This window comes from Delphinus delphis, chromosome 11, assembly GCF_949987515.2.
Source record: "Delphinus delphis chromosome 11, mDelDel1.2, whole genome shotgun sequence".
Taxonomy (NCBI): domain Eukaryota; kingdom Metazoa; phylum Chordata; class Mammalia; order Artiodactyla; family Delphinidae; genus Delphinus; species Delphinus delphis.
In genome coordinates this window covers 46,750,809-46,767,331 of record NC_082693.1, presented here as the reverse complement: position 1 = coordinate 46,767,331, position 16,523 = coordinate 46,750,809, and the positions used below count along the sequence as shown (strand labels likewise).

Genomic DNA, 16,523 nt, shown 5'->3' with positions numbered 1-16,523 from the left:
CATGAAACATAAATGTATACAGCTTCAAATTATTAAAAAGTGATCAGCAATTAAACTACCCAGGTCAAGAGAACATTTTGAGCTCCCCAGAAGTTCCCCACTTGCCACTTTCAACTCTTCACCTCCCTTGCTTGACTTTTATGTAAACACTTCCTTGTTTTGCTGTATAATTTCTACACCCCCAAAAATGCATTCCTAAGCACTATAATTTAGTTTTTGCTGTTTTAAAACTTTACATAGATTAAATCATACAATGTGTATTTCTTGTGTTTGACATCTCTTGCTCAGCATTCTTTTTATAATTTCACTGGTAATGTTACATGTCCATTCACTTTTTTCACTTTACTCGATTCCATTGCACGAATGAATCAACATATATTTATTTATTTTGCTATTAATGGACTTTTAGTTTATGCCTATAATGCTGCTATTAACTTTTTTTTGGTGCTGATTCCCTAATGTACCATATGCCCATAATTTCCATGGCTGAATACACAGGGATAGGTTTGCTTGCCTTAGGCTTTGCATATTTTCAACTTCAGTAGATAATTTCAGGTTTGTTTTTTTTTTCCAAAGTAGTTGTACCAGTTTATATTCCTATGAGCATTGTATGAATTCCTGGTGCTCCACATTCTTTCCAGCACTTTGGTATCACCAGACATTTACATTGCATCCATTATGGTGCTTGCAAGGTGATAGTTCGTTATAGATTTGAGTTACCCTGATTTATAATGCGGTTGTACCTTTTCATATGTATAATGGCCAATTACACATTCTCTTCTGTGAAATTTCAGTTCCTCATTTTTCCCATTTTTCCATTGGGTTGTCTTTTCTTACTGATTTGTAGATATTCTTTATATGTTCTGGATACAAGACTTTTGTCAATTACATATGTTGTTAACTATATTCTCTTATTAAGTGATTTGCATTTTTCTACATCCCTAATGGTGCCGTTGATAAACAGACAGTCTTAATTTTAATGTAACCCAGTTTATAAATCATTTACTTAGTATTATTTATTTTTATGTCCTGTTTTAGAAGTATTTCCCTGTCCTAATATTCTGAATATATTCTCCTTTATTATGTCTATTGTTTTCTTTTCTACTGTTTATTGTCTATTATTTTCCCTTCCACATTTAATTCTATAAATATTAGCCATGTGAAGTAGGTCCAATATTATTTTTCCACATGAATGCTCAATTATCTGGGGACTATTTATTGTTGCACTGCTATGCAAATCCATCTTTGACATATACCAAGTGTCTATAGATCGCTGGATCTGTTACTAGATCCTCTATCGTATTAATCTGTTTCTGTATCCCTGAGCCAATATCACATTATATACTTTAAGACGCACTTAAACATTATTTTTATTATATCTATTATTAAATAGATAATAGAAATTATCTATGGGAAATTATGGGCATATGTATTGGTTTACAAACCAATGTTAACTTAGTTTTTTCACATATTTATTAGTTTCTGTGCTCTTTGTTTTTTCTGCATTACTAACTTGTCATCTGGTAGAATTTCTTTTTTTTTTTTTTTTTTTTTTTTTTTTTTTTTTGCGGTACGCGGCCTCTCACTGTTGGGGCCTCTCCCGTTGTGGAGCACAGGCTCCGGACGCGCAGGCTCAGCAGCCATGGCTCACGGGCCCAGCCGCTCCGCGGCATGTGGGATCTTCCCGCACCGGGGCACGAACCCGCGTCCCCTGCATCGGTAGGTGGACTCCCAACCACTGCACCACCAGGGAAGCCCTGGTAGAATTTCTTTTAACATCAGTCTGCTAGTAATGAATTCTTTGCTTTTTGGTTTTTGTGAGAATACCTTTATTTCAGGTCTCATTCTAAAAGGAGATTTTTTTTTTTTAGATAGAAAATGTTTGGTTTCAGCATTTTGGTAAATTATTCCAGTCTTTTGACTTCCTTTTTGCTATTGAGGAGATAGCTGTCAGTCTGTTGCTACTTTTCAACAGTAAGAGTTATAGTTGTTTGCTCTTTGATGTTCTAAGGAAAGTATTTCAAATATTTTGTATAGTTTTTAAATTGTCTTATGTGGAAGTTGTGGTCCAAAATGCATAGTTTGCATTACATAGAACTAAAACCTATCCACTCTTATGCAATAAAACATATACACACTCAAAAAAAATACAGATGCCAGTATGTATATTTCAATAAAAGTAGCTAAAAATTGAACCAGTATCCAAAATAATGTCTTCTCCTTTTTTATCATTGAAACAGCAAATTCTTCATGGATTGTGCCCATGTCTCCTTTAATAAATCATAGACACGATTTGACCCTAAAATTAATTTTACCACTAAAAGAGTTTATGGGTTAAAAAGGACAATGTGGCTGTCAGCATTTTATAGGTAAAAAGAGGAAAGCACAGAAAGCTAAAGTTATTTATTCAGAGTAATCTATTAAAAGATGATTTGGGGACTAGAGTTCAGATTTTCTAATTCTAGTTCAGGAATGCTATCATCCTTTAAAGAGAGTAGACAGTAGAAAAACATTTTATAAATCGTTTATTCACTATATAATTTTGACATTTTCCTCTAAATGACAGTAGAGAAGAGGAGGATTGTTATTTCCCAATACTTAAACAAACCAGAGCTGAACTAAGACATTGTCTATTAGCATATAGTGATCAGTGTTTTATTGTTTGATAGAGAGTCTAAAAGGCCATCCCTTAGGAATTTGAATTTTGTAAAATAACTCTAGTTGCTGCAGTATACTAGCTTTCATCAAAATTAAATTAACATAAGAGTTATTAAACATATTTAGCTATAACTCTTATTAATCCATATCTCATTAGGATTGGATTTTAAGAAATGTGAATATGAGAAATAGAATATTTAGACTATGGCTTTAAGAAAAGTTGTTATAAATGATAGGTTAAATTTGCCTTCTCTGAAAATTTATATCATCTTTCTCATGCAACTTACTGACACAAACTGACAACTTTATGAATATTTCTACTGGAAGGTGTAAGTCAATTGGAATTTTTTAAATTAGGGAAACTGAATTTTCAGAGCGATTTCTTATATTGCATCAAATTTTCATGGAAAGTTGTATTTTTATTACGTAAAATAAATAAATCGGAACTCCTGAGGGTTGACACGATTCACTTTATAAATGTCTAATAACATCTACTGTGATATTTAAAGTGGTCTAAATGGATTTTTCATTGCCGGGGCTCTGTTAATATCTACTTATTTCCCAGTGAGAATTCTTCAATAACTCATGTGAAGACAATAAGAAAGCCCTGTATTGAAAATCTTTTGAATTGGATTCCTTTTGAAACAATACTCCTTTTTCTATGAGCCTGGGACAATTTTAAGTCAGTAATATTACGTGTAATTATATTATAATCCATGTTTTCTGGGATCACCTGACTATATTCATTTTTCAAAATGGAATATACGGCAATGATTACCCTTCTTTTGAGAAAACTTAGTATATAAACCACAATTTTATGAAAACATTCGTGAAACATTCTAGCATAGTTCTCTTCACAGATAAATTATGCTTATTTCACTTAAAAATATTTAAGCAAAGTATGTTAAAATAGAAGTACCAGTTACATATTTAAAATATTTTCATGTAATTAACTTCTTGACAAGGTGTGGAGAAAAAACCCTTATCTGTTAGTAACTAAAAATTATTGTCAAAGGAAGATTAATCATAAGTTAAAAGTCGATTTATAGTATATAACAATGAGAAACTAAATATATAGACATTTAACTGCAACCATTTGCAGGAACTACTTCACTGTTAACCCTGTGTGAAATGGTCCGCTGAAGAGATGTTCAAGTAATGGGTACCATGTCATCAAGTAAATATCAGGGGTTACCCATTACCTTTAACACAGATCAAAGGGCTTCTGACACTACAATGTTTCAATTCTTACCCCTTCCTTTTAAATAAAATGTTAACATTGTAATAACTTGTATTTAAAGTTTAAAAATTGATTTACCTATCCTTTTGCATATTTACCTACTTCTGCTTTTTCTAGTCTTTCTACACATGTTTATCGAACACCTACTATTGACTGTTTTAGATTTTGGGAGTCTAGTGTTAAACCTGGTATACACCATCTCCTTGTCTTTGAAGCTTACATTCTGATAGAGAAATACAAAAATTCCCTAGTTAACACAAAAATAAATAACTGCTAAGATGAACAAAAAAGGCGATATGATAGAAATTGCAGGTTTGAATATTAGATGAGGGAGAAAAGAGAGTTCAGATTAGATGGTTAGGAAACATTTTCTGAGAAAGAGGTGACAATGAAATGGACTTAAATAACAAGGCAGAGACAGATATTCAAAAAGTGGAAGGAAAAGTAATCCAAGCAGATAGAACAGCTCGTGGGAAGGTCCTGAACCAGGAATGTGCTTGGAATACTAAAAAAGCTGAAAAAATTCGAGGTCTAGTGTGAGCAACACATGTATTTTAGCTGGAATGTAGTTGGCAAAGGTGAAACAGGGGATGGATGGTGGATCAAGATGACATCAGAGAAGGAGGCAAGAGGCCAGCACAAGTAGTGCCCGGGAAACTATAAAATGTAATACTTCATTTATTTTAAGGTCAATGGTAATTCATTCAAGTATGCAGAGTGGTGGCTGCAGGTAGGGGGCATCTCAGCATCATACCAATCTCTCTTCACTAAAATAAGTATACAATTTGAGTGAAAATGTGTGCTTGCAATGCCAGTGCTTCTAAAACATCTTTCTCAAATTCCCTAGCCAACCTCCCCTTTCCAATCAGATTATTGTTCCAAAGGGACACCTGTATGGAAATTCTGGTACTGCCCCTGATGGAAAACCATACAGAACTCTCTATAGGGAAAACCGTTGCTCTTATTTGAATTAATATATAGAACTATAGAGATGGAAATTGGGAGTTCTAGATATATTGCATTTGGAATACATGTTAAATATCCAAGGGGAGCCTGGAATTAAGAGGACACGAAAGGCCTCAAGATACGTTTATAAACACAGATAGTTTTTAACTCATGGAACTAGATGAACATGTCCTTTGAACATGCTGAGAAGTTATCATTAGGCCTCTATTGTTGCTATTAATTTCTTTAATTGAATTCTATTATTTCTTTATGTAGCTTTAACTGTCAAGTAAGTCTCACAATGAGATCATATCCTGTGAAAATACCCCCACTGGTACCAGTTTAAATTTCTAATTTCTTTGGAAAAATCTCTGGATTGTTATTGAAAGATGATGCTCTTATATCCTTCATCAAATCTTGTCTTTAAACTGCTAAATATCTGTTTGCTTTGACAGTTATAATTTTCAAGCCTTTCACTGGAAACACACATTTATAAAGGTTTGTCTAAGAAGTGGGACCCAGAGCCTAAGACTCTGCACCACATGTGCACAGGCCCGGGCAGAGCTGTAGAATCAGTCTTAACATTTTTTCTCTTGTCCTGGTCTCTATCCTTTCAGTGCCACCTCCCTCCCCAAGTCTATATGAATATTTTGGGACAAGCACATTAGCATTGTTGACTTGTATTAAGTTGAAATCAGCTATGTTTAGTTTTCCTTTGCATGAACTGCTGTTAGGTCTTACTTCTTCTATGTGATATTTCAGTTGCTTTTTCAAACCTAAGCCCACAGGTATCAGCTAGGATTCTTAGACATTAAAAAAAAAAAATCAGAATCAACATATTTCTGGTTTTTTAAGCAGAGAAAGAGTATATTAAAAGGATTCTGGGTAGCTCACTGTCTGGTAGGGCCAGAGAACCAGACTTGGAGGCCATGCCGTCAATGCAGTTTGTTTTTGTGACCCTGAACCTGAGTGAAGTTTGGTTGCAGTTCTAAATACTGTTTTGAAAAAAAGAGTATTCAGCTTCTGTATTAAAAGGTAGTTTCTGCCTGTCAACAAAACTCACAAAGTAGAGGATTTCCCAAACAGAAATGAGGCTCAGAGGATGAGTGATCACAAAGATTAACAATATCCATTACTCCACTTTAAAAAAGTTTGAAATGCACTCTAAAATTGATACGGAGCCTTTTGTTTGTTTGTTTTTGTTTTTAATGATAAACCTGCAAGGTTCTTTAGTATCTTCTTATGGGTTACTGTATAAGATTACCAGTTAATATTAAATATAAAGAAAACTTTGGACTTGCAAATAACTATTTTAAATTTTTTTAAAAAAATTTATTTATTTTATTTATTTATTTTTGGCTGTACTGGATCTTCTTTGCGGTGCACAGGCTTCTCATTGCAGTGGCTTCTCTTGTTGCAGAGCACGGGCTGTAGGCACGTGGGCTTCAGTTAATTGTGGTGTGCGGGCTTAGTTCCTCCAAGGCATGTGGGATCTCTCCAGACCAGGGATTGAACCCATGTCCCCTGCATTGGTAGGCAGATTCTTAACCACTGCACCACCAGGGAAGCCCACAAATAACTTTTTAAATTAACTAATGAACACAGTAAAATCATATCAAATTTAAAAAGGAAAATAATGCCTGTTAGGAAATTACTATTTTCAGAAATACTATTTTAGTTAATATTGTAATAGCATAAAATTTTAAGATATTAGATACCCTAACATTAAGACAAGGTTACTCAGAGTAGGGTCAATCAGTTTTTACATGACCCTTACCTAGGATTTGTTAAAATGCACGTTCTTAAACTCCAGTTCAAACATAGTCATTTATAATCAGAGTTAGGCCCCCAGATTATGGATTTTTTAGCAAAGCATCTGGGATATTTTATGCACAATAAAATTTAAGAACTGCTGTACTATATACTAGTTATCTTTTACCTAACATTTTTGAGAATTTCTTTCCTAAATTGCTGCTATAGTTAAACCCAGGCATCTTTGTAACTGCTGTACTCTTATTTGGAAAACAATACAAGGGCAAACTGGTGCCTATTTTATATACTTCTTAACATTTAATTTAATTTTTTGAGTAGGTAGTACATTCACGTGGTTCAAAAAATCAAAACAGTATAAAAAGATACACAGTTATTATTTTTCCTCCCACTCCTGTATTCATCCTTTTTATCACTGTTTTTAGTTTATTGTGTATGCTGTTAGCATTTTTATAGATATAGTTTTATTTTCTGTTTTTTCTTTCACAAAAGATGGCAAACCATACACTGTTCTGTGCCTTGCTTTTGTCATTTAATATTTCCTGAAGATTTTTTCATATTTGTGATGTATACATTGCCACTCCTTAAATATTCTAAACTATTTTTTAGCTAAAAGGCTTTCTCTGTTATTAAATTACTGATATTTGATAATACTTCACAATGTATTACAGTATTTAAAAAAATATTGCTAAGGAGTAGATGATCCAGTTAAGAAAGTTGAAGTTCCAAAGAAACTGGTTAGTTTTGTTTTTTAGGAAACCGAGGTCTTTCTTTTATGAAGGAGGGAGTATTAAACTATACGACAAACAAACGAAAGCAGGACTTAGACAAGAAATTGAGAACATGTTGGAATATTTTCTATTTTTTAATAATAAAATCTGCAAATGGGAACAATTTACAGTGTTATACAAAAATAAAAACTGCTTTTATTTCAATATTCTGTTTGAAACAATAATGTATAATTTTGTTTTTCTGATTATTATTATTAAAATCAAGATTCTTTGAATTGCACCTACTGATTCTATAAGTTGCAATATTTGAAACTGACATTTTTGTAGATAAAGAAATGATTGAGTATTGGCAATTTTGAATGGTTCAACCTAATAATAACATGGGTTTTTATATTCAGATCTGAGACAGAGTTTCGGTGATAGGGATTGTCAGGCAGAGGGCTCACTGAAAGGCATTTCAGTCACAACATAACCTTGGCTGCTTGTGCTTAAAGTGGAAAACAAAACAAAGGAACAAGACTTAAAGGAACAATAACAACCCATCCTATTTCTCACTTCAATGTCTGTCAACTCTAATCAGATTTCACCATTTCGTGTTTAGGTCAAAGGCAGATTATAGAAAGATAAATTATGGAGGATGGACTGTTTCATAGGTGTTTGTACTCATGCTGAAGTACACATATGTGTACATTTGAGGCTTTAAAAGACCCAGGGTTTTTTTGTTTGTTTGTTCACCCCCATTTCTCATTTTTTTTTAAGCGCTCAGCTATGTCTCCTACTGCTACAGCTTGCAAACCCTCCCAGGTACTTTGCATATGACTTCCTTATTACTGATGCCATTTTTTAGAAGTTCATCAAACATTTGAGACGTGTAAATTTTGGCTTCCTACTTAGATTATAAATACTTCTTGGAACAAGTGCTCCATATCTTCTAGTGTTCTTTCACCTTCCCTCCCTCCCTCCTTTTCTTTTCTTTCTTTCTTTCTTTCTTTCTTTCTTGCAGTTCCCATCACTACCTGGTACAAAGGTATGCATATAGTGAAAAATCAAGAGCTGTCGCTTGAATCAAGATATCAATTTCAAGTAAGATTGAAGGTCTTAGATGGGCAGTTTGTAACTTTGGGAACGTTTAAACCACTGTGTAATGATATTGCCCTAATAGCTTCATAGCAGAGCTAGGATCAGCAAGTGTGTTTCACAAAAACTATTTACCAAATAAACGCAATGGTGTTAATGTTGATATCTCATATTTTCTAAATTTTCATACTCTCTTTTGATGGTTGACCATTCTATAAAATGTTCCTATAACCCCATATATGTGAGTATATAGCAAAATGCTCACTTTTTGACATGTATGTTTGACTTAAACTACTCTTTCTACTAATTTCAATTTATTTTGAGAGTTTTAAGCATGTTGTAAGATGCTTTCAAATTTTTTCTCTCAACTTTTAAATGAAGTGCTACATGAAGAAAACGTTTCCTCTCTTTGTTTAGAGATCAACTTTTACTTTCTCTAGACCTATGCTGTTCAATAGGTAGCTATTTAAAATTAAATTAAATAAAAATTCACTTCCTCAGTTCCAGTAGCCACATCTCAAGCACCACTCTAGAGCATCATGTATGTCTTTAGTTAAAACACAATACTGTATTTAATGAACTACCAGATGTATTTCAGATGCTTTCATTTAATTACCCCTTTCTTAATGTCTTCATCTCAGATGATCTTTACACATTATCTTCTCTTTCTCAGTAACAAAAGTACAAGATGGCAAAGATAGCTTTTTTGTTAGTTTGGCTCTTATGGCTTTTATCCTTCTCTTATTGATAGTTTGGCTTTGCAATTTCAAGCTTGCCACATATTTAAAAGAAGAACTTTAAAGTGGCATTAAAATTGTGAAACATTTTGAAAATGGTAAACCATTTTCAAGTCAATATTACTGTACCTGTACCAAGTCAATATTACTCCAGGGTAAAAAGACAGTTAAAACAGATACAAACTCTCCTGGATATTCAAGTCTGGGTGTGTCCCTTATTTTTTTCCATACTATTATATCTGTAGATAATTACAGACACTTTCATGTTCAGTCTTGTGGCAAACGTATTTCCTAAATATGATTATGTTATTTAGAAATGAGGCAAGCATATGCATCTGAGACATTCATCTTTAAGAAATTCTTTCCAACTTAACAATGAATGACTGTATTGTTTTGGAAATGAGTGCTCTAAAATTTCTCCATCTTTAAAGGAATTCCTCTTGTTTTGAAATAGCTACTTAAAGGCAGGAACAATTTGTCAGAGTCATTGGGTGGAGTATAAGTGACTAGTTTTACCTATTCTTAATATTACTGTAAGTAATATTTTAAAAATAGCTCTTTTACTTTAGTCTCAAAGTAAAGTAAAATAAAGTCTTATTTTGTGCTTCCAGTAACTTGGTCTCTGCCTCCTCTCCTGTAATTAATGCCACATTAGTTTTCCACTATCTCTGGGACATCAGTCTTGCCTTAACTCTCAGCTCTATTCACAGCTACTTTACAATCCAAGGTACTTAATAAAGTCTTCCTACTCCAACTTTCAACTTACATTTTCCTCTGTTAAACCCCCTCTGTACTTTCTAAAGCCTTACTAACTTGTCTGGTTCTGCTGTAGACCCTTCAATTGGGATCTAGGTTTTGTTCTCTCACCATCCTACCACATTCAATATATCAGTCCATCTCTGTTGTTGACCCTCTGACCCAGGCAGGATGATTCATTTCATCTTTCCTCCAACCTACTATAAAAAAACCCAAAAACAAACAACAACAACAACCAAACCTGCCTCATCTACTCCCTTGCCCAGATTTTGTTCCTGATGATCAAGACCACATTGGCTTCTGCTCACCGGGGAAGGGAGGTTGGTATTTTCTCCAAAGTATCTCATGTTTTTGAGAGACCATGACTTCTGCCTCATACTCCAGTCTTCGTGGATGGATGCCCACTACTTACTAATATATATCCCTCATGTGCATTTCCTGGATGATTTTCAACCCATTCTTCTTTCTACTGTTTGGACCTCCACTGACCACTTTTGTAGGGCTCTCAACCCCAGCTATAAAGAGTAAAGTCAGAAATAGAAAATTACTTACCAAGGAGATATCAGCATGAACGGATGATAGTAAAAGATGTAGCTCACTGAGTATAAGCACTACTTTAGAAGACTCATTTCTGCACACTCCCTGCAGCATGATCAGTATTCAAGCTTTTTCATAAACTTCGCATGAGTGGCTGTAAGAAGGCAAAAGTAATTTGATGTCCTGCTGCTTCACGTTCACGTTTGATATGAATGAGGATATGGAAATTTTATAGCAGTAAAGACAGTTTGCTGCTTTTATCATAGCTGTTTTGGTCAGTATGACTCTTGATATTAACACTTTCAGCTTCCTTTAAGATATATAACAAGTTCATTGGAAGATATACTATAAAAGATATAATTCATATTACAAGTAACAGTAGAGATGATAGTCTGACTGCACATTTCACTCTTTTTAAAGGATCGTGTGTCTCCATTTTAGTTTCTCCATGCATACCACCTACATGTTTCTACCAGCTCCATCAGCCTCCACCTACTTGAACAATAGGCTTGAACACTTGTAGAGCTACCCAGCCCTCGCGATAGGGGAAAAAGCCTCGCTGTCTTTGAATTTCACTTTATAATATTTATTTTAAAATAAAAAGGAATGTTATAATATTTATCAGATGCATAATAAGGTTACCACATCAGCAATAAATAAATAACGTAGAGTCAATATGTAACATATAGTTAGCATCCTCAGGTAGGGATTGTGGTGAATGCAACACGTTTATTACATACAGTGCAGAGAAAAAGTGACCATAACAACATTCTGACTTGTAACTCCTCTTCTACATCTAGGAAAAATTATGCTTCTGAGCTGTCACGTAATTTATATTGGCACCAGTCACATTGGAAGAGCATGAATTTTATGTTACAATTTCTGAGCAATAAGTGAATATTCAGTTTCCAGCTTGCTCAGATGGGTTGTCTCATGCTTTGTCTCTTCCTATTGATAATCCCATCATCTAGTTTTGTGTCTGCATCTGTCTAAGAAGCAAAGAAAAGGGGCACTGAAGTTACATCTCCCAACCCCAGCGTAGGGTGCTCTCTCCCATGTTCTCACTTTTCCCCTCTCTTTAATGGGTTTCACTTTGTCATTCATTTTTTTGACTGTGGGCGTTCCCCCCACGCTTAGTTCTGTAGTAAATACCGACTTCTTAATTTTGCCATCACTCCTTCCAAAGGAGGGTGTTATATTTGTAACAGGACATGGGACCAAAAGAGAGAGAAGTTATTGTTTTAGTTGAGTGTCCAGAGAGCCCCTGGTACTTTCTGAGCACTTGCTCAATAAATTGCCTCACTCAACAGTGAGCTCTGTGTTAGATCTTGTTATCTTACAACTGGACTAGGAAAGTTTTACACTTATGTCTGTGGATGCCTGGAAATCTGCAACTGATCCTTGGCTAAGGTAAGGGTGAGATGTATTAATTAGTGATACGTAATGTGGTGTTAAAAGTTCAAACTTCCTGGAGGCGCCGGGGGCACGCTTGTCTACACTGTGTAGAAACATTTATATTGATGTTTTGTACCTGTTTTAATTGGTTACAGAGCCTGGCTGTTTTTACCTGAGTAGCAGGTTATGAAAGACCCTGAGCTCTACCCTGAGTAAATTTTCCCTGAGTTCTCTTGAAATCAAGGTACTTGGTACATAACATGGCAGTTTATAATATGAAAACAAAGTACATTCTATGTGACTGAGAAAGGACCCTGGGGCTGGAAGCCCTGGACAGTTGCCTGCACGTTCTTCTGTTGTACCACATCCTTTACTTTTAACAAAGGCTTATGTAAGTACACCTGGAGGAGTTTTGTGTGTTTTGCAGTTACCCAATCCTATGTAATAAATGCAAGCACACTCCGTAGGGTTCTTTTAAGAAAAGAAAAAAAGCCCACAGAACTACTTTTCCAGTCACTGACATTTGAAATACAGACATCCATTGGAGATATGGCAGGTTTGGTTGCAGAACATTGCAATAAAGCGAGTCACATACTTTTTGGTTTCCCAGTATGTATAAATTTATGTTTACATTACATTGTAGTCTATTAAGTAGTATTATGTCTAAAAAATCTACATACCTTAATTTAAAACTACTTTATTACATCATTTGAGCCTTCAGTAAGTCCTACTCTTTTTCCAGTAGTAACATCAAAGATCACTGATCACAGATCATCATAGCGAATATAACAGTAATGAAAAAGTTTGGAATATTGCAAGAATTACCAAAATGTGACACAGAGACACAAAGTCAGAAAAAAATGCTGCCTACAGACTTGCTCAAAGCAGGGTTGCCACAAACCTTCAATTTATAAAAAACCAATATCTGCAAAGAGCAATAAAGCAAAGCCCAATAGAATGATGTATGCATTAGTCACTTGTGTATGAACACTGGCATCAAAAGATTTTTTTCACTAAGAAAAGGGTGGTATTTTTTGCAGACTGTATTTACTTCTCACTTTGCTTTTTTTTTTTTTTTTTTTTTACTGTTTGCAATATGAGAATTATATCATGATTTTCAAGTTTAACATACATATGAATACCTTAGCATATATATTAAAATAGTGTGTGTATATATGACAAATGTGATATAGTAGTTTCTGGGGTCAGAATCCTAGTTCTAACATTTACAGGTTGTGGAATCTTAGTCACTTCGCGTTGTCTCTGCCTCAGTTTCCTCATCTGTAAAATGTGGGTAGTAACAATGGTGATTAAATCAGTCAATGCATGTCTCACAATAAATGGTCAGTTAGTGTTAGCTATTATTGTTACTAATATTATTGATTCTATTATTATGATTACATAAGGTATGAAATGGAAAATAATATATTGAAAAGGAATTGGAACAATTCTCCATAAATTTTGCACACCAGGAGTAACTTTTAGAACCACATAGCTCTCACTTTTTAACATTTGTATTCAACAATTTCAAGTTATTATCATAATAATAGCACAAAAGTAAGTGTGTAAATATATTCTTTCAATTGTGAATTCAATTGTGAATCTCCTTGTTCCTTGATCATGTAGAATTCTATTTGAATGTTGTGCAAAGGTTAGTGCAAATAAAATATTGTGCAAAGGTTAGTGTTACTATTTTTTTTAACATCTTTATTGGAGTATAATTGCTTTACAATGGTGTGTTAGTTTCTGCTTTATAACAAAGTGAATCAGCTATATATATGCATATATCCCCATATCTCCTCCGTCTTGCGTCTCCCTCCCACCCTCCCTATCCCACCCTTCTAGTTGGTCACAAAGCACCGAGCCCATCTCCCTGTGCTATGCGGCTGCTTCCCACTAGCTATCTATTTTACATTTGGTAGTATATAGAAGTCCATGCCACTCTCTCACTTAGACCCAGCAGTCCCACTACTGGGCATATACCCTGAGAAAACCATAATTCAAAAAGAGCCACGTACCACAATGTTCATTGCAGCTCTATTTACAATAGCCAGGACATGGAAGCAACCTAAGTGTCCATCAACAGATGAATGGATAAAGATGTGGCACATATATACAGTGGAATATTACTCAGCCATAGAAAGAAACGAAATTGAGTTATTTGTAGTGAGGTGGATGGACCTAGAGTCTGTCATACAGAGTGAAGTAAGTCAGAAAGAGAAAAACAAATACCGTATGCTAACACATATACGTGGAATCTAAAAAAAAAAAAAAAAAAAAGGTTCTGAAGAACCTAGGGGCAGGACGGAAATAAAGACACAGACGTAGAGAATGGACTTGAGGACACGGGGAGGGGGAAGGGTAAGCTGGGATGAAGGTTAGTGTTACTATTAATTTGAGTCTAGTCATTGGTTTCAGTGTAAAATGATTAAAATCTATTAAGAACTAGTTATCTTCTATAGCACATCATTTGAGTAGAGCAAAGAGGAGTATAAATGGTACTGAAACTACTGCAATGTGATAATCACTGAGCCTGGACTGGTTCAACATCTTGATGTTTCGATTTCTTGATAAATCAATCTCTAAGGTTCAGTTCATTCAGCGTGAGGCTACTTACCTGTTCAAAGTACATCACTTTTGTCTCCAGTTTTCATATTGGCTTCCTGTCAGGGTTTGCATTGATTTTAAAGTTTTATTGTTGACATTTAAAGCACTTACTAGCCTGATACCTTCTCATATTAATGATTTGCTTATCCCCATGGGACAAGGAAAAAATTTTGAGATCTTCTGCTACCTGGATGTCAGTCTTAAATGTCACCTTGAGATTCAGAGTGCAAAGCCTTTTTGTGTTTTACTCATGTTCTTCTCGAGATCAGATAAGATGTTAGAAAGAAAATAACATATCTTTTCTAAAGGTCAGTGGGGCATCATGGAAAAATATATCGAGAACTTGATTTATCAAATTAGTGTATATTTTCAGATTTGTGACAGATCAAATTCCCCAGAAATGTTACAGTAAAAAATTATATCTATGAAATGGAAATTATTGAAATATTCTTATTATTTAAACTTGGGAAACAAATGCTGTGTTCCTGAGTGAAAGAGTATTTTACTTGTTCTTATCTATGACAGTAAAAATTGTAATTTTATTTTTAAAGTTAGTCTCTTAAGGTACAATTTTTTTTTTTTTTTTTTGCAGTATGCAGGCCTCTCACTGCTGTGGCCTCTCCCATTGCGGAGCACAGGCTCCAGACGCGCAGGCTCAGCGGCCATGGCTCACGGGCCCAGCCGCTCCGCGGCATGTGGGATCCTCCCGGACCAGGGCACAAACTCGCATGCCCTGCATCGGCAGGCGGACTCCCAAGCACTGCGCCACCAGGGAAGCCTAAGGTACAATTGTTTAATATTCTAAGATATTTGTGATAAATTTTATAAATGGAAAACTTAAATCTTTTATAATCAACTATAAATAGATTTTTTGGATTTAATGTTTAATTATGAAGACTAGGTTATGCTGTGTGTTTGTGTTAGATAGCTTTGGTTAATTATTAATGCCAAGAGTACTCTAATTTTGGGTGTAGAAAATAACTGTTACATGTGAATATAAAGTGTTAAAATATAATATAGAAAATTAACTGTGTATGACTGCATAGTCATATAGTATATAATAACATATAGCATTAATTCATGCTCTAGACAAACCAATTTTTATGTCCTGGTATAGGCTCTAGAAGAAATCTCCTCTATCACTTACCTACCTACTTATCTACCTATTAGTTTGTTTTGTATCTCGGTCCAGTGCCTTGTCTGTCGTTTGCCATGTTGACATTTGATACTTGATAACGTACTATACATCTAACCCTCTCTGCACATAAGGTAGAGTACAGAAAGTATTTTGAAAATTGAGTGCTAGATAAATGTGACATATCAACATAATTTCACCATTTTTACTCCTACGAAGGAACTTTTTGCCTATGAAAGCAATCTGACTTCAGAAGGTCTCCTTCCTACTTTGCCCTCTCTCTCACATCCTGTCTTTCTTCCTGTAGCTGTGTAATGGGATTCCTTCTGGTAGACATGGCAAAAGAAAAACTTTGAAAGGCTTTAATATAGTGAAAATAAAACAGAATATCCCTCCTAGGACATTTTAAGTGAGATCCTTTGTGGCTAGCTCAAATTAAAACATGTAAGGTGAAAGACAAAGTGTGTATTTATGGTTAAAAGATCTTCGTAAACTGTATGTAACCAAAAGCCCCCAAATATATACTTTTTATTATTTGAAATTCAATTTCTATTTTCTCATAATATGAATGACTTGATTTATAAAACAACTGGTTAGCCAATTTTTAACACAATTCATGGTATAATTTTCTTACGTTTGCAGGTAAGTTTTATAGTATATGAGGAAAATATGTTTAACATATCTGACACTTTGGAATCCATTATCACTGAGAGATTTACTATGAACCACTTCATGACATAATATGTAAAATACAAATGTTTCATATTGTTGATGCTGATTTAATGATGATATTGACAGTTTTGTGACTAAATCCCTAAGCAGAGGAAATACTGAAAATTTGATTTTTAGCAGGTTCTTTCTTTCTTTAAAATGCAACCCATGGGCTCAGCTATACAATTCAGTTTTAGAATATATTAAAAATACTAATGCAATAT

General features: G+C 34.4%; 1 long non-coding RNA gene across 1 annotated transcript in view; it reads left to right on the top strand.

Annotated features, from left to right (window-relative positions):
• Positions 1–16,523, top strand: part of LOC132433837 (uncharacterized) — a 135,760-nt gene that overhangs the window by 23,831 nt on the left and 95,406 nt on the right. The window contains exon 3 of the long non-coding RNA XR_009521216.1: positions 15,046–15,236. This is a non-coding gene — a long non-coding RNA (uncharacterized lncRNA). The remainder of the gene's footprint in view (positions 1–15,045; positions 15,237–16,523) is intronic.